General features: G+C 39.8%; 1 protein-coding gene across 2 annotated transcripts in view; it reads right to left on the bottom strand.

Annotated features, from left to right (window-relative positions):
- The window catches only part of LOC127054830 (uncharacterized), a 296,455-nt gene that overhangs the window by 29,248 nt on the left and 248,183 nt on the right, over positions 1-19,024 (bottom strand). The gene's annotated exons all lie outside the window — the stretch shown is intronic.

Genomic DNA, 19,024 nt, shown 5'->3' with positions numbered 1-19,024 from the left:
TGACCCCAAATATGGTGATCAGTTAGATCCTGAGTATGTGGGTAACACCTACCAGCCAGATACCTGGGAAGGAATTCTCTGTAGTAACTCAGAGCCCTCCCCAGCCATTAAGAGATATTTGCTATTAGCAGTCTTGGATGGGCCATATGCCATTGTAGGCAATCTCATCATATCATCCCCTTTCAGTCTTGAAATAAGATAGGTTTTTTTTTTTTACTCCCACTGCTCCCCTTGCAAGGCTGTTCTAGAATTTCACTCCTCTGATAGTTAGAAACCTTCATCTAATTTCAAGCCTAAACTTATTGATGGCCAGTTTATATCTATTTGTCCTTGTGCCAGCACTGACTCCTAACATAAATAACTCCTTTCTTCCCCCTTGGGTTTATCCCTCTGATGTATTTATAGAGAGCAATCATATCTTCCCTCATCAAAAAGCTCTTTATAACTCAATTGAAATCACTGAGATACACATTTCTATTTACAGTATATTAATGAAACCATGAGATCCATAATATCTTTACCATAAGTAAACAGCAGCCCCTTTTAATATATTATACTTACGTATGGGATAAGAGTACATTTCTTACTAGGTGTGTGACATATAGATTAACTCCCTGTCAGTATATACCATAGATGGTCACAGCTACTGTAGCATACACAAATGAAGAGGAGAAAGGGATTAAGAGATTTTAAAGGAAGACACTTTCCCATGGACTAACACAATGTGGTGTGCCTTTTAAAACATATAGGAGGTTTATTAGGTCCTGCTGCCAAAGTCTGGTTCACTGAGGTTTGAACAAAAGCAAGCATAATTGCATTAAAGCTGACAATAGCCTTAAATCCAGATTCAAAAAAAGTAGGGCTACTTGAAAAAGGCTAAAGAGAAAATGTAAAATAATTTGTTTCCTTGAACCACCTGTCCTTGCACTAGATTATCTCTGCTGAAAAACAGCCACTGAATGTACATCACAGACAAGATCTATCATCCGAACAGAAAACATGGTGTTCCCACGGTTCTCAGAGAACAACTTAGTGACAGGTATGGGGTAAGAAACTAGTTCTTCACACTAGTGCCTCTGAATTCTGAATGGTAAATATTATACAATATGTTTGAGATGATAGGTAGGATTTTCAAAAGAGCCTAAATGACTTAGGAGTGATCTGATTTATATAACATGTGCTCTTAAAGCACCAAGGTGCTTTTCAATATTTCACCCATTCTCCTTAAAGCATAAACAGAAATGCAGTGGTGTACCAGTCCCAAAAGGTATTTTGGGCCTAGCCAGTAGACCTATGCCTGGGATGAATTGTGCACACTATATCTAAAAATTATAATTAAATACTCTGCACCATTAAGGAGAATAAATAATAATTAGATGCTAGTGCTGAAGGGCAGATTTAGAAGTATTGATGCATTATGGTTCACTCACTTTAAGTTGATTCAGTGCCAAATCTGCAGGCCTTATACAGGAAAAATTCATACTAAAATCAAGGATACTTTGCATGAGAAAGGACTGCAGGATCAACTTTTGGGAAATTAGGCCTTGTCTACACAGGAAAAGTTTTTGTTATATTTTTATATAATCTAAGGTGCGAATGTAAACTGATACAGTGGTTAGGGTGACCAAGTGTCCAGTTTTCGACCAGAACGCCTGGTCGGAAAGGGATCCTGGAGGCTCCGGTCAGCACCGCTGACTGGGCCATTGATTATCCGGTTGGCGGTGCCTTGCAGCAGGACTGGCAGGCCCCCTGCTAACCTCCACACTGTGTGGCTCCCGGGAAGCAGCCGGCATGTCCCTGCTCCGGCTCCTACATGTAGGGGCAGCCAGGGGGATCCGCACACTGCTCCCACAGCTCCCATTGGCCGGGAACCATGGCCAATGGGATCTGTGGGGGTGGCACCTGAGGATAGGGCAACACGCAGAGCCTCCTGGCCCCACCTCAGTGTAGGAGCCAGAGGGGAGACATGCCACTGCTTCCGAGAGCTGCTTGAGGTAAGCACCACCCAGAGCCTACACCCCTGAGCCCCCCCCATGCCCCAACCCCCAGCCCCAATCCCCCTCCCACCTTCCAGTCCCCTCAGACCCAGCCCAGAGCACCCTCCTGTACCCCAAACCCCTCATCCTCAGCCCCACCCCAGAGCCCACATCCCCAGCCAGAACCCTCAAATTGTTACTTATATCTAGTTACATTATCCTTCTGCACTAATGCTAACTGAATTGCTGAATACAAATGAAACTTGAAGCAGAAATTTGAGCATGGATCTTTCACATCATAAGAGAGTGCCCAAACCACCAGGATATAGAGTCTCACTCTGGGCCAAAGGCTATTCAAATATTTTATACAAAGTGCAACTGCTTCAACAGGAGAGACTGGGACAGCCCCACACCAGCATTTTTCATAGCCTACTGGCTAGGGCACTCTCCTGCAGTGTGGGAGACCCAGGCTCAGATCCTTCTATACATCAGGCAGATGGGGAATAGAACCTGGGTGTCCCATTACCCAAGGGGGTGCCCAAGTTGCTGGGTTAAAAGTATTAAGGAGGTCACAACCTCCTCTTTTGTGAATAGTGTCTAAGTCAGGGATGGGGAGGGGAAATTGATCAGAACTATTCAGGAAATTCATGTTGTATTTGTGAATCATTTCAGGTTGATCCAAACTGCATTTTTTAAGGAATAAACTATTTGTCTGAACAATACTGCCCAATTCTATATTTGACACTACACAAAGTTATGCATGTATGTACGTCCAAAATATCAAGAAGGGATCGTGTGTGCAATATCATATCCTATCATCCTAAACATAATCAACGGACTTTGTTGGACTTATTTCTTCCTTCAAGATGGTTGTAAACTACCTTCATGATCAATTACACAGCCAAATCACATTTTAGCACACTGGATTTCATAACCAACATTATTAGGGCTGTACATGTCTCTAGCTGCATCTGCAACAAAAGGCAATGGACGAGGTCATCTCTGTAAAATAGCTACCGAATGAAACTCACAAAAGATATGCACATTAATTCAAATATAGTCTAACTTAACTACAGCATATGGTTAAAAAGAAAAATCAAAATAACTTTGTTTAGTGTCAAATGCTGTGAAATAGAAACACTTGACAAAATTCTTTTTCCTGAATAGATTCTTCACCGGAGAGTAGTCAAGAACTATACAGTCAAATAGTAACATGGTGGTTGTACAACATAATCCGTGATTAGGCTGTTTATAGGCCTACTTGAAACAATATGGAACACATGGGAAAACACTGAGGTTTAAAAGGGACCTTAAAATGAAGGATGTTACATTTACACCCACTTTAAGTCCAGAGCAGAGTAAAACTGCTTTAGTGTAAATGAGAAGCTGGGCTTGCCTCATGCTTCTGTGGTTCAGACTCCTGAGGCCAACTAGGAATTGAATACAACTTGCCAAGAAATTATATTTTCTCTTCCTAAAATTTGACAAAAATGAAAATTTTGATTTGGTCAAAATCCCTGAGCTAGTGAAAGTCTACCCAGAAAATGTCTGGGAACTCTAATCAATATCCACACCCAAAATAGCCAGTGGTGCTCATCTTTGAAATTCACTAATATATTTTTATAACCTAATAATGTGCAGTGTAACCTCTCCAGTTGCACTATAAATCACGGGTAATTTATTTGATATTTAAAATGACACAATCTGACATTTGAATAATAAGATGATCTGCCAGAATGGGTCAGAGGCTGAACATGCAATACAGATTGATGTGTAAAGGTCTCTCCTATACCAAAGTGAATCAATCCACTGAATATATCTTTCATAAACTCCCACTGTATACATAACTATTTAATATTAGAGATAAGAAGGTACTGAAATATTTTCTCTCAACAGCTTCCTCTCAACTCCTCAGGTTCCAAAAAGAAAAACACTTTTTTTAAATTCCCAAAGTGGGAATCAAAGTGATTTCAGAGGACAAGTCCAAGTGAAGTTAGGGATGTGTATACATTTCAAGTGATGGAAAAATGGTTTGAAAAATGAAGATTCTGATTTAAGGCAACTTTTCTGTGGCAGAATGAATTGAAAGTCAGTCACACTCACCTTTTGATGTACTTGGCTGCTTCTCTCCTCTTCTCCCAATATACAGGAAAAAGGAACAAGTTGATATATTTCCTACCATATTTACATTTAAATTTAGGATCAGTAGAAAAAACACTGAGTAAAATCATGGCCTTGTTGAATGGCAAAGCTCCCATTGACTTCAGTGGGGCCAGGATTTCTCCCAGAATACTCAAGTGTCCACAGTTTGCCTTAGCCCAGCAATAAATTCACTCTGGAACAGAGTTTGCTACCCTAAACACGTTTAGTAGTACCTTGCTATCTATTTTCAGGGGGTAGCTGGGTTAGTCTGTATCCACAAAAACAACAAGGAGTCTGGTGGCCTCTTAATGACTAATAGATTTATTTGGGCATAAGCTTTAATGGGTAAAAAACCCATTCCATGCATCTGAAGAAGTGGGGGTTTTTACTCACGAAAGCTTATGCCCAAATAAATCTGTTAGTCTTTAAGGTGCCACCAGATTCCTCATTGTTTTTCTTGCTATCAGGGTACTAAGTATACTCAGCATGAGAACAGAGGGTTAGCCAAAGCTGGCCTCTTGTAATTTAAATAAACAATGTAAAAATGAATTATATAAATAAAAATTGTATATTATTTATTATTTTTAGAGCTGGTCAAAAGTGTTCAAATGGATAACTTTTCTGCTGGAAAATGCTGTTTCATCTAACTCAAAACTTTCCTTGGGACTATGTTGATTTTGATGAAATTTTGTTTGTTTTTTTAAATCAAAACAAAGCATTTCAATAAAGTCAAAGCAGCCCATCTCAACATGTCCAGATAAAACATTTTTATTTTTCATTTTGATATTATGTTTTGAATTTTATTTTAGATGATAAAAATTTAAAAAAAAATAAAAAGCCAAAGTTAAAATGAAACATTTTGATTGACCCAGCATTTTCCTGGACAAAATACCATTTCACAGGAATTTTCAAAATTCAACATTCATTCTGATTCAGAATGGAAGCAAATTTTCTAATCACAGAATTTCCCATGAAAGGAAAATTCTAGTTCCCACACAGCGCTGTTTATTTACATTGCAGTAGTAGCTAGAAGGCTTCAACCAGGAACTGAGGCTCACTGGTTGCTGTACACACATATCAATAAAAAGATAATCCCCATTAATTTATTTACTTGGATTTTCACAAACTATAATAAGAGGGTACCCATCCAGTGCTCTGGGCACCCTTTATAATATTTTATAAATATACTAAATAAGTAGATTATTCAATTCATCCAGATCATTTTAGGCCAAATATCCCAAGAAGTTGCAATCTGTAGCCTCACTAGTGTTGTTTAAAGTATAGGCAGGTTTTAAAGAACAAATGTGCAAATAAATGCTTTGATCCCAAAGTGATGGTATTTTATAGGATTATAATGCCCAGTTTAGTTCACATTAATAAGATTTACAATGGTAAATGACACAAGATCAAAGTAAAATGAGATATGCAAGATTTTTATTAAGTGTGAACATCCTCAGGTTCATCTATTCTTATAAACCTAATACCTCAAACAACAGATTGTAAAAGCAAATTCCCTTCTTTTGAATAGAAGATCAAGTAACTTGTTAGGTTCTGTACTTCACACCAAAAAGAAAATGTTGCATATGTTCATCTAAGACTATTTAAAATGACAGTGCCAAGAAAATCTGTAAAGCAAATTTGTTTCCTAAATCTGGACCTTCCTATAAACTCAGTACATTCAGGGCCAGATTTTGATATTCTAACTCACACTGAGTAATACCTGTGAATAATCACATTGATTTTGATGAGCTTACTTACTGAATAAGACACTACTCAGTGTGAGGAAGGCTGACAAAATTTTGTCCTAAATGAGAATTTCTAATTTGATAAAATGGCTAGTGATGAGAATTCAATTGCTTCAGCATTCATAGTGCAGAATGATGAAATATTGCTTTTTCCTTCCAATATCAATGAAATTAAAGGTCATGATGATGCTAAAAAAAATCAAGACCTAAAGGAGATAATCATATGAGGTCCTGGAAAATCTTTGTCTTCATCTATATTCATACCTGAACTTTCCTCACACACATTGCATTGATGAATATTAGTGTATTAGACAGAAAAACATCATCTGTTCAGCATGGTTGGTAGTTTTGAGTTTCATTACCGAACAAAACATCTTGCAACCAAAGTGATTTCATCAGCATATTCAAACCAGAGACCGGCTTAGTCTGAAGGTCATTTAAAAATCTTTGAAACATGAGACAAAGTTTTAAGTTTTTAATCTCAAATAACATTTAAATGTATTATTTGTTAGGAAAGTCTTCCATAACTTCTACTAAAAAATTAAATCCACAAAGCTCGATTAATCATTTGCAAATGACATTAAATGTGAAAAAGTATACTGTAGGATAGGAAGAAGAAGAATTATGGTATAATTATCCATGAAGAGCTCCTTTCAGAGGATATCATAGTGCTTTTCAAAGATATCATCATCAGTTTATGGATGAGGAAACTAAAGCATGAAGTGGTTAAGTGGCTCACCCAAGTAACCCAAAAAGTCAGTGGTGGAGATGGGAATAGTACTCAGGTGTTTCTGCAGACACCCAGATTCTTGCTCAAAGCACAAAACTATGCAACTTTCTGAATGCATCCCGGTATCATAGAAGGAGACTGAGACTGAAATACTGAGTGGACATTAATAAACAGACAACACTAACTACACTTTCTGAGGTACAATATGGGCCAGCGGAGTCTGTAGGCTGTTCAGAATCAGAATTAACTACCTAAAAATTGGAGCAAGTTAATATAGTATCAGTACAACTTGGCAGGAAGGAGGTTGTTCTTCACCCCATGTAAAATATGCAAAATTGAGAGACTTTTTTAAGAAGGTACTGAGAAGAGAAAAAAGATATTCTGAACTGACCCCATCCCCTTTAAAAAAATATCTGGGGGAAAAAGTAAAGCAGCAACTACTGATATGCAAAATGCACAACTATCTCCAAAAAGGCCATTGACTGAGCATTTTCACATGTAGTCTGTGTGAGCATGTGAGAATTTGTTAGATGTGAAAGTGCTCAAATATGCTTCTTCCTCCCCAAACCAACCATTTTAATGTCTCTGACTGGAATGGCTGACACTGCGTTTTTAGGCATCATTACTCCAGAGATTATCCTTTTAAAACCGCCTAACACATACTGTGTTTTTGAAAGCCATGCTGGGAGACAGGCACAAGAGAACTTCAAAACCTTCCTCCCCACCCCATCTCCTTTAAAACCACAATGGCAAATTTTAACCTGCCAACAGGCATATATACCACGAGAATGAAGGCTTCCTACAGTACTGGAAGGTGTTTGGCCTGTGGGAGAAGGATGTTTTTAAAATGGCAGCACTGTGACATTTCCCATGAATTAACCTACAGTGGGTTGGGCATCATTAACATCTGGGGCCCGTATGCTTCTCCCTGCAAGAATAACCAAATAGAGGAGAAGAAACACCTCAGTTTAAACTTACATTATTTCTTAGGCATTCTCCTTCAAGGTGCGATTTGCTCCCCTGAAAGAGCAGTCAAGGGTTCTCAGCCCCTGAACCCACAGGTCCTGGGGCATCCTACATAGGCAAGAAGGATCCATGCAGATGATTCCTTTCTCCTCTGTCCTTCTATATGGCCCCACAAGTCCTGCTAACCCTTGGACTGCAACCAAGAGCTATGCTTGTAGGAGGTCCCCATGACAGCATTACTTCCAGAACACGTGCCATGGTGGATGGGGACTTCCAGAGCACAGAGTGCAACATGTATAGCCTCAGGCTATACTAACGTGTGCTGTGTTTTCCCCATCAGTTTGGAGGAAGGACCCAGAGGAACTGCACTCACAAATCCCTCACAGAAGGGCAGCATGTCTCAGAGGTGGAATTTCTTCTTTTCTCCAGATGCAGACTCCCCTTCACAGTAAGGGGCAGGGGGGGCTTGACAACTATTTCCTGCAGCAGTTACATTTACATCATAAACACTGCAGTAAATACTCCCTTCCCTCACCCTTCCCCATCACTATAATGCCAAGGAATATGAATAACTTTCTTCTTAAAAAGCCATCATTACATCAGGAGATTCTGGTTTCCTTATATAAGGATACTTTAAGAGTGGTGTTCTGTACAGTTGATGATATGGAGGGCTAGACATGGACTACGGCATGGTCTGGAGATGAAGGCATAAGGAGCTACTCAACCACTTACTCCCTCTCTGGAAGAGGGAGGCAGAAATTGGATGTGTATAGGTGGGGAATAGATAGAAACTTGGCTCAGTTTCCCTGTCCTAGTCACTGGCCAGAATATAGGCCAACAGTACATTACTACCCCCTGGGAGTGAAGAGGAAGCAGGGGAGGAATTATGGCTCAGAGAAGTGTCTCTGAGTTAATTCTCCCTGGGTCCACTCCAAAGATGGTGCAGCACACACACCACTCCTTGCTCAGAGATGTCCCTAAAGCCAAATGCAGTCCATAAAATATAATAAAATAAGCACACCAGTGGATGTGAGTAACATCATAATAGACCAAGAGTGAAGCTTAAGTACTTTGAGAGGTCATCTGAGCCATGATATGTAGTCATAGCTGTAACTGCAAAGTAACAAAACAGCTGAAGTACATTATAAGCTGAGCCACACGCAGGGGCAGCTCCAGGCACCAGCACGCCAAGCGCGTGCCTGGGGTGACAAGCCACGGGGGGCGCTCTGCTGGTCTCCGCAAGGACGGCAGGCAGGTTGCCTTCGGCGGCATGCCTGTGGAGGGTCCGCTGGTCCGGGACCAGGACCCTCTGCAGGCCAAGTCGCTGACGGGAGCCTGCCCGCCGAGCTTGGCGCTGCAAAATACCTAGAGTCACCCCTGGCCACTTGTACTGACCCTTTAATGCCACAGCATCTTACAAGCCATGGGCCATATCCTCAGGTCAGGTTACACAGTGTAGAAAAGCCACAGCAGACCACAAACTGACTGTGCGAACCACACCACCACACTCTGGGGTGGTTAGACCGAATGTGTGAGGAGATTTCTCCCTCTTACACTTCTTGCAATCAATTTGCAAACCTCTAGAGGATAATAAAGTGATATTTAACAGTCAGGATGGATTTGTCAAGAACAAATTGTGTCAAACCAACCTGATGGATGGGGGGGGAAGTGGTAGACTTGATATATCTATGACCTTTTCATAAACAAACTAGGGAAATGCAACCTAGATGGATAAGGTAGGTGTAAAACTGGTTGGAAAACCATTCCCAGAGAGTAGTTATCAGTGGTTCACAGGACATAACAAATGGGGTCCCGCAGGGATCAGTTCTGGGTCCAGTTCTGTTCAATATCTTCATCAGTGATTTAGATAATGGCAAAGAGAGTACACTTATAAAGTTTGCGGATAATACCAAGCTGGGAGGGATTGCAAGTGCTTTGAAGGATAGGATTAAAATTCAAAATGATCTGGACAAACTGGAGAAATGGTCTGAAGTAAATAAGATGAAGTTCAATAAGGACAAATGCAAAGTACTTCTTTTAGGAAGGAACAATGAGTTGCACACATACAAAATGAGAAATGACTGCCAAGAAGGAGTACAGCAGAAAGGGATCTGGGGGTCATAGTGGACCACAGGCTAAATCTGAGTCGTCAGTGTAATGCTGTTACAAAAAAAGTGAACATCATTCTGGGATGTATTAGCAGAAGTGTTGTAAGCAAGACACGAAAAATAATTCTTCCACTCTACTCTGTGCTGATTAGGCCTCAGCTGGAGTACTGTGTCCAGTTCTGGGTGCCACATTTCAAGAAAGATGTGAACAAATTGGAGAAAGTCGAGACAAAAATGATTAAAGGTCTCGAAAACATGACCTGTGAGAGAAGATTGAAAAAACTGGGCTTGTTTAGTCTGGAAAAGAGAAGACTGAGAGGGGACATAATAAGTTTTCAAGTATGTAAAAGGTTGTTACAAGAAGGAGGGAGAAAAATTGTTCTTCTTAATCTCTGAGGATAGAACAAGAAGCAATGGGCTTAAATTGTGGCAAAGGAGGTTTAGATTGGACATGAGGAATAACTTCCTGTCAGGGTGGTTAAGCACTGGAATAAATTGCCTAGGGAGGTGGTGGAATCTTCATCATTGGAGATTTTTAAGAGCAGGTTAGACAAACACCTGTCAGGGATTGTCTAGATAATACTTAGTTCTGCTATGAGTGCAAGAAACTGGACTATATGACCTCTCAAGGTCTCTTCCAGTCCTATGATTCTTTCTCACATTCCCTTATCCTCTCATCCTCCTTTCAGATCCCTAATGCTTATCAGTAGTTATCTTTTTAAATCACTCCTCATTTTAGTTGGCTAGTCACATCTTGCAATGATACTTGCCCACAGCTATGTTCCAGTTTTATTAGTGTTGTCTTCTACAATATAAAACAAAACTAAATGCAGTAAAAGCCCCTGATTAAAAAAAAATGTAAAAAGTTGGTGTGGTTGGAAAGTAGACATGATTTTACTAGGATATCTTAGCAGCTCAGTCTCTTCACATATATTACCTATGACATTTTACTTTCAATGAGAAACAAAATTGTGAGGAATATAATCTGCAATCTCTTTTCTTAATGAAAACTGGAAATTAAAAAATAAAAACAGCATGCCCAGCTGTGGAGCTGTAGTGAAACCTGGAAGCCATCAACACTATGAGCTCTGTCAGTTAGCATTCATTTAATGGGTTAAGGACACTCTCATTGTATTCTAATTATTATTACATAGTACTGATTATATTAACAGCAATTTGTACTTCTAAAGCACTTTTCATCTGTTTGTCTCAAAGTGCTTTAAAAACATTAATTTTCACCACTCCCTAGGAAGGTTGGTTATATTAGACTCAGATTGCTGTTAATTCTGTTTCTAGTCATGTTAGAATTGTGATCGTTCATTGGCTTTTTAAACATCTGTTACCTAGCTCTTTGTATAATGCACAGAGACTGGATGCATGTTCACAGTATATTCATACACAGAATATATAAACAGAACACAAAATTAGACACGCTTTGCACTACTCTAGAATACTTAACAGTATGTATGTGATGAATTTTCAAGTGCCCAATGAAATCACATTTGATTACTCTTTTTATATCATCTACTTCATGTGGTTCATGGCTATCATTACTTATCTTACTCTCCAGCTATCACACAGAACATCAAATTCAGGAAAGCAATTCTGCTGCATGAATTAAGTCTTTACAACGAGATTCAATCAAGTTGCTGGCGCATGTTTTACAACTGAGTTAAAACAAATTATATTACCTTTGTGTTCACAAACGCCTTAACAAAGAAAGCTTACTAAGAAATGTGGTGTTATAGGAAAAACATATGTCACTGGTAATGCTGAGAATATCCTACTCTCTGTGCATAGCAAACAGTACCTGTGTGGAAGAGCTCTCCAAAGCCATCCCTTAATCTTTTTCTTAATCCAGCACTCAACAGACTCATCTTCGTGTTTGCAAAACATCACCATTTTGTCCTTCTTCCTAAAATTGTTTAGAGCATATCCTTGGTACGCCAGCTATATAGCATATTTATTCTTCCATATGTACAGCACGATATATTCCAATAGCATGCCACTTTTTTTTTTTGTGGATAGGCAGCAACTTTATATAGAGAATAAATAAATTTATCAAATGAATACTTCATATTTAAAGGGGGAACTGATTGATATTACTAAGTGTCTCCACCTGTCAGAGTATTTTATTTATAACATTGCTTTAAATAATCATTCAGAGGAGAGGATTGTTGAAGTCACTTAATGATTTCCACCAGGGACTTGGTTAAAAATTGCTGAAAACAGTACAATACTAAGCAGTCTAACTTTATAGAAAACTTGACTCTTGAATCAATTTGTTTCAAAAGTATTGCAGATGAGGAAAGATTTAGGGATAGTGGGATGTGTTGTTCCATTCCTTTTCCTGAGAGCAAGATGTTATGTGTCTCCATAGCACACAGCAAACTATTATGGTTAAACCGTAATTATGCGGTATTATTCCAGCTGTCATGACCTTGACTTCCAGGGTAGATGCCTTCACTTTTAGGGTGTTTTCCTCACAAAAAGTCATTCTGTGGCTCTTATCACTATACAATGTGTGTACCTCACAAACCTTGTAAAGTAGGGTAGTGTTTGATTGCTGTTTTACACACGGAGAACTGATGCACAAAGAGATTAAGTGACTTGCTCAAGGTCACACAGGGAAGTCTGTGGTGAAGCAGGGACTTGAATCTGCTAGTCCTAGGCCAGAGCTCTAACCATGACACTATTCTTCTTCTCCATTAGTTAACCCTGATCGTACTCTACCTCACAAAAGAGCAAAGCATAGATAACTCCACTGAAGTCAATGTAAATCTGGTATAAGCAAGAAGAGAATCAGGCACACTGTCATCTTCAACCCAGCCTCCCTGCTGCTGAGAAAGATTCCTCTAGTGCCAGCACTGTGCTAAGTGCCTTACAAACATGTACATACCAAGGGTCACAATCTTCAGATGTGGCTGGAGAAGGGTATGCATTTATGCTCCCACAATCCTGGGGCCACTCTGCATCAATCCTGTCCCTCGACACAATTTGGAACAGACTAATGGCAGCTGCTCTAACTTGCCTCAGTTGCCTATGGCCCCAAGGTGCTGTTATAAAAGCTTGGGGTCTCTGAGTGTAAAAAAGCACCTACCATGTTCCTTTTTTTCCATTCCCCCTGCCTACAGAAGATACAAGGTTGAGTGGGTGGGATGGTAGATGATGGGACATTTCTCTGGCATGAGGATCCCCTTCCACAGAGAGAATCCTCCTAAGACCAGCTAAGCCAACTTCCAGGCAGCATCACACTAGCAGAAGAGTACACAGCTGCTCTATTGAGGTACAAGGCCCCTGACATAAAGAACTTACAACGTAATGACCAATCCTGCAAAATTTCACCTAAAGTAGTTCTGCAGTGGCTAAAGTAGATTGAAATAAGAAGGGGAACTGTCACTAGACCAGACAAGGAGAAGAGAGAGCAATGGACAAGTGCTGTTTACCCAAGCCAGAGAGATGAGGTGGAGCTCTCCTCTCTCTTCAGCTGCTTCCCACTTCTCCAATTACTTTAACCATGAGTAGTCACAGTGAGTTCATAAAGTTACTCACATGCACGGACCAGACCTTGTAAACTCTTACTCATGTGAGAAGTCCTTACTCATTTTAGTAGTGCACTTGGAATGAATAAGATCCTAATTAAGTCACAATCAAGCCCCAAACGTCCAGCAATATCTGCAAACAGTGTGGACTTACCAGATACTGTGTTGCACTTTACACTGGTGGGACCTTACCTGATTTCCCATAAAAAAATGAATGGGTGACTTAAGCTTTCCTCATTCTACATAAATACCTGCAATGAGAACCTACTGTCTTTGTGTAAATAAACAGTAGTTTGTGTCCGTATAGTTGTGTTCACATAGTTCATATTATGTGAGTAAATTTCACAGGCTAAAAGCCATTCCATTTTCACAGGCCAATAACTTGGTTAAAAAAACCCACTCCAGGCTGAAATGTAAAGAACTGAATAAGATCTCAGCCTGGTAGTGAACTATTTCTGGACATTTAAACAATATATTTGGCTCGTTTTTAAACTTAGGATAGCGAAGCAAGCTAAAAGTTCTAAAGATACTTGTTAAAGGTCCTGTAACTTAAAAAGAACAGGAGTACTTGTGCCACCTTAGAGACTAACAAATTTATTTCAGTATGCACTTTTGTGAGCTACAGCTCACTTCTTCGGATGCATAGAATGGAACACACAGACAGGAGATATTTATACATACAGAGAACATGAAAATGTGGAAGTATGCATACCAACTGGAAGAATCCAATCAATTGAGATGAGCTATCGTCAGCAGGAGAAAAAAAACCTATGTATGCATTTACACACACACACACAAATTTGTTTTTCAGATTTCAAATTTATAAACTCCACAACTGTATTCCAATAGTACGGGTAAGTGAACTGAAATTCCACTCCCTGAGTTTTCATAAGTAGGGTCATCTCTGGCCAAGGGTGCAATTAAAAAGTTATGCAAGGTTTAGGCTCCGATTCAGAAAAAGTTGAAGTTAGTGGGACTTAAGCATATGCTTTAGTGCTTTGCTGAATAGGGATAATATTAAGCATTTGTGTAAGTGGTTTGCACAACTGGGATCTTAGAGAGTAGATATTTTAATGCCCCTACTGTCTGTTCCTTTCACAATGACAGCTTTGTTTGATTCATGAAACCAACCACTGGAAAAAAAGAGCTAATAATTTAATATATTTAAATAAATGGCAGCAGTTTTGTGAAACAGTTGAAGAAACCAGAATGTACATTAAAAAATAACTGAAAAAGTGTATGTAACAGTCAGTGACAGAATATATAAATTATGGAGGCATTGGCAGTGACTTCATAGTCAGAAGTGAATTTAAATTTGCACTTATAGCAGGACATCATCATCATCTACATGCAGCCATCAGGGAAGCTGGTCACACAACGTGGACTCAAGTGCCAGCAAGGGGCAAATGACACACAGTTCTACCTGTCTTTCACCATATACAACCACATGATTCTCACCACAATCACTCAGTGTTTGGACAAGATCAACTCATGAATGAAGAGCAGCTGGTTGAAGCTCAGCCTGAGCAAGACAGAGGTGATGCTGGTGGACAGAGGAAAGCATTGTGAAGTTTGCAGCCACCACGCTCTCTGTTTTAGGGGAAGATGACCCACAGTTTGTCAGTTGAGTTGATAGTATAGGAATGCTCCTGAATTTCTTTCTGACACTAAGACCTCACATAGCAGCATCCAGGAGTAACATTTTCTATCATCTCTGGTTTGCGAATACACTTGGTCCTGTCCTGGCAAATAACGACGTGGCCTCAGTTATACACACCTTCATCCCCATCTATCTGGACTACAACTGTGCAATATACCTGAGCATGAAGCCATCAGCGTGTAGGAAACTTCCGCTAGTATAGAATGCTGCAGTGTCTCCCCACAGCAACACAAACTACCACGAACGTGTAAAATCTATCCCCCACTCCCCACACTGGCTTTCAATAGATCATCGAGTACAAGTTCAAGAGTCAGTCCTTTTCAACAAGATGCTTAATATCCCAGCCCTAGCATATCGACAAGATATCAGAATCCCCAGGATGAAGACCATGGTCGACATCTCTGCTTCTCTGGCACAATGAAATTTTATACCACAAGGGTAAAGCTTGTCTGTGCAGGAGACAGAGCCTTTCTAGGGGCTGGAATGAACTCCCACGGGAACTAAAACCATCATAAACTTCACCCCCTTCCACTCCCAGTGCAAAATGCCCTACTTTGGTCTGCTCGATCTCATATAAACACATAGTAGCACATACATTTAAAAACAGCAAACAAAATCCTATCAAAACAAAAACAAAAACACTACACTGCACATCATTCTGTCCCTGGGGAGTGGCTGAGAGAGAACGAACCAAGCATGGCAGGTATTAGTCACATTGTTTAGTGCAGTACTGGCAGGTGCTCAGACACAAGGGTAATGAGGGCTGTATAAGAAGCTCTTTAGAACAGAAAAGACGAGCATCCCTGTTTCATGCTGTAATGATTGAATTTAGTCTCCAACTTTGTCACAGTTCCTCTACAGAGGTGAACTGAATTTTCCATTAATTATTTTAATAAAATATTTACTTGAAATGCTGCCACTTTTCTCATATTTTGAGGTGGGGGAGCACTAAACTGTCACATTCTCCACGAGCTCACTCCAAACTGCACATGCACATTTGCAGAACATCCTACACACAAGCTACTTTTGGAAGTTAAAATCTAACCCACAGAATTATTCCCTTTACCTTACTTGGCATAAAAACTAAATTTTGTCAAGATTAGGTGATGGATCTGCTCCAATATGTCAGGTACTACCATTTTCCAGCACTGCCCGCTTGGAATCCTGAACAGAATTTTTTTTTTAAATCAAAATCAGATTATTTTGAAAAGTATTGTTTCTATTTTTCATTTAAAATAGTTTTCACTGAAATTTTCTAAGTGGCTATATAATGTAATGGAAGTTTGGAAAACAGAAATTACTTGGGATAATGTGGATTGTGTAGCTCTCGGTCCTTAATGGCCTGGGCCCAAAATGTAACTAAAAGATCAGTTAAAGCTCTGGGATAGGGACTGTGGTCAACAACTATGCTCTTCTGTCACAATCTACTATAACACTGTCTGGCAGAAGACAGAAGACAGTTTTCTCAGGGGAAACAAGACCGGAAGAAATGCCCACAGGAACTGACAACCATCACAGGCTTCACCACCTTCCACCCCAGGTGCAAGTCACACTTCTTCAACGTTGTCTCCTCTAGCATAAATACATAGCAGCATGTACATTTAAAAACAAAACCCTACCCAAACAAAACACTACACTGCACACACAGTTCTTCTGAGAAGAGGAAAAGGGAAAGAACAAGCCACACATAGGACAGATGTTAGTCAATTAGCTTAATGCACTGCTAGAAGATGCTCAGATAACACAGTGATGAGGGAAGTATTAAAACCTTCATAGACAGAATAGATACATAGAAAGTATATGAATGTGAGTGTATTATGTATAAACATACACACTTTACACAAAATAATGTCTAGGAAAAGGTTTGAAAACAGAGGCCATGTGAAGTAAACTGAGAAATAAACAGAAAATTGAATTTAACTGTCAATTATTTTTCTCCTAGTGTCTGAACAATAAAGGAGTTATAAAAAGCTGATTACGGGGGACTTAGTGAACCAGGTCCCTGGTAGAGGACTCAGCTTTCTAAATTTCCATGTGTAGCTCCCATTTAGTTTAACAAGCGTTTCTCCCACAGAGGGCTTGCAGGATACGGTCCAGAGAGCTTTTTGGAGTACATGGTTTTCATTGATGTCCTCTTCAGATGAGGCTGAGATGGAATAAAATAATTAGGCAATATTGCAATGTTCAAACCCAGTCAGATGTCAACCAACTTCATTCTGGGCTGCTTTCATCGTCTTATTTTAAATAAATCTCAGCTCAACACTGTAAAATGACATCCTGGCTTGCCACGCATTAACTCACCATGTAGACAAGCCCTCTGTCATAATGCATGGTATCAATCCTATTAAAGAAAACAGCTACAAACTACAGACACAAATAAACCAGCTTCAACACAGCCTAAATTCCAGTTTTTAATCTAATTAATGGGGACCAAACTATTTGTAACTATGCAGAACACAGCGACATCTGGTGGCTGAATCATATGCTGCAAGTAAACATATCCTTATGCTCTTATACCCATATTTTTATATTAGGCTCCCATATTATCTGAAACATAGGCACTCAGTTTCTGCCTCCACTCCACAGGTGGAAAATTTTATTTTATATTTGAGTAAGTAATTACTGCAGGAAAACTAGATCTTGCTTTATCTATCTATCCATCCACATAACAAATTCCTCCTCACTGCCATAGTGCTTCTATGTTTTCCTGAAGGCAGTGAGATTTACGGTCATTCTAATGTGTTCCAGGTTAAAATCAGTTATGGTCATGAAGGGGAAGGTGGTCTCCTTAAGTAGCATGGACCATTTTTATGATCAGCTTTGAAGATCAGGACTGAAGCCTGAAGATAACACTGTATTCACAGGGGAGGTAGAGGAGGGAGCAGGCACCAAGATATAAAGGGAATTGACCTGGCTTCCAAAAATAACTAATTTGGCTGATCTCAAAGCTGGTCCTTGGCAATCTCAATATAGCATCCAGTGAAGGAGAGATAGGTTCACTTCCGTGTAGACTTTTACAGTGCAGTCCGAATGTTGGTGACAAGGTGTGTGAGACAGTTTTTGAGGTACCTAAGACTCTGCGTCACCTTGTTACCCCTGCATCCAGCTAAAGTGGGTCTTCACTGGGTAGCTGGGTGTCAGCTCTCAGACACTACCAGACCTTCAGACACTCAAGCACTCTCCTCTGGGCTCGTACCAACCTTAACGTCAAATTGCAAGTAAACAATAGATGTACCCAAATCCCTGAATCCCTTTGAATCATTCCCCTGTGATATCCAGACTCTGACACTGGCTACTCACAGAAATTCCAGTTCTTCTGCACCCAAAGCACAGTGTACCTCAATGGACCAGTTTTATCTTAAAACTCCCCTCCTGTGAACCATATAGCACTTGAAAGTACTTATGGTAAAAAAGTAGGTTTATTTAAGAAACAATAAAGATGTAACTAGAAACAAGAGAGAGTGGTGGAACTAAGTGGTAACAACACAAAACAAAACATAAAATGTGAAGCTGGGGCTATACTTATCAATAGTTACCTTCTCTAGCTAATAAAGTAGACACACACACACACTCCACCAGTTCAGTCATTGCAGAGCTGGCTGGTTTCTCAAGAACCAGCATCCAAGTGTTCATGAAAACAACCCTCTCCACCATTCCTCAGAAAATGGACACAAAGTGCCTTTCCCTACAGTCTGTTCTACTGAAAACAGCCTTTGGTTTCCATTCACAGCTCGGAGGAGCCCCTGCCTCATAGAGTTTCTTTTCTACTCTTAAGTGGTTTGTCTTGTTTGTCATTGTCTCGAATGGTTTTCCCTGGACAGTGGCAAGGGTAGACAATAGAATCATACATTACTTTGCTGTCTGATTAGGCAGGGGTAACAACTCCCTGTAGCTTGAATGGAGAATCATTGAAGCACATTACTCCAGTGACTAACTTTTACTCCAAATCCCTAAAGCATCTTGTTAATATAAATACATAAGAAAGAAAGAAAGAAAGAAAGAAAGAAAGAAAGAAAGAGTCAGTCCACATGGTTTATCAGCAGGGTTAGAACCAGATCCACTACACAGACCTCTGCCACTTAAGCTAATGGAGTAATTGGTAGCAATAATAGGTTAACATCTTCTATGGGGACGAGACATTTACTTTGCCAGTGG

Source organism: Gopherus flavomarginatus, chromosome 1 (genome assembly GCF_025201925.1).
Source record: "Gopherus flavomarginatus isolate rGopFla2 chromosome 1, rGopFla2.mat.asm, whole genome shotgun sequence".
Taxonomy (NCBI): Eukaryota; Metazoa; Chordata; order Testudines; family Testudinidae; genus Gopherus; species Gopherus flavomarginatus.
The sequence above is the reverse complement of the archived record's forward strand: the minus strand, read 5'-3'. Positions and strand labels throughout refer to the sequence as shown.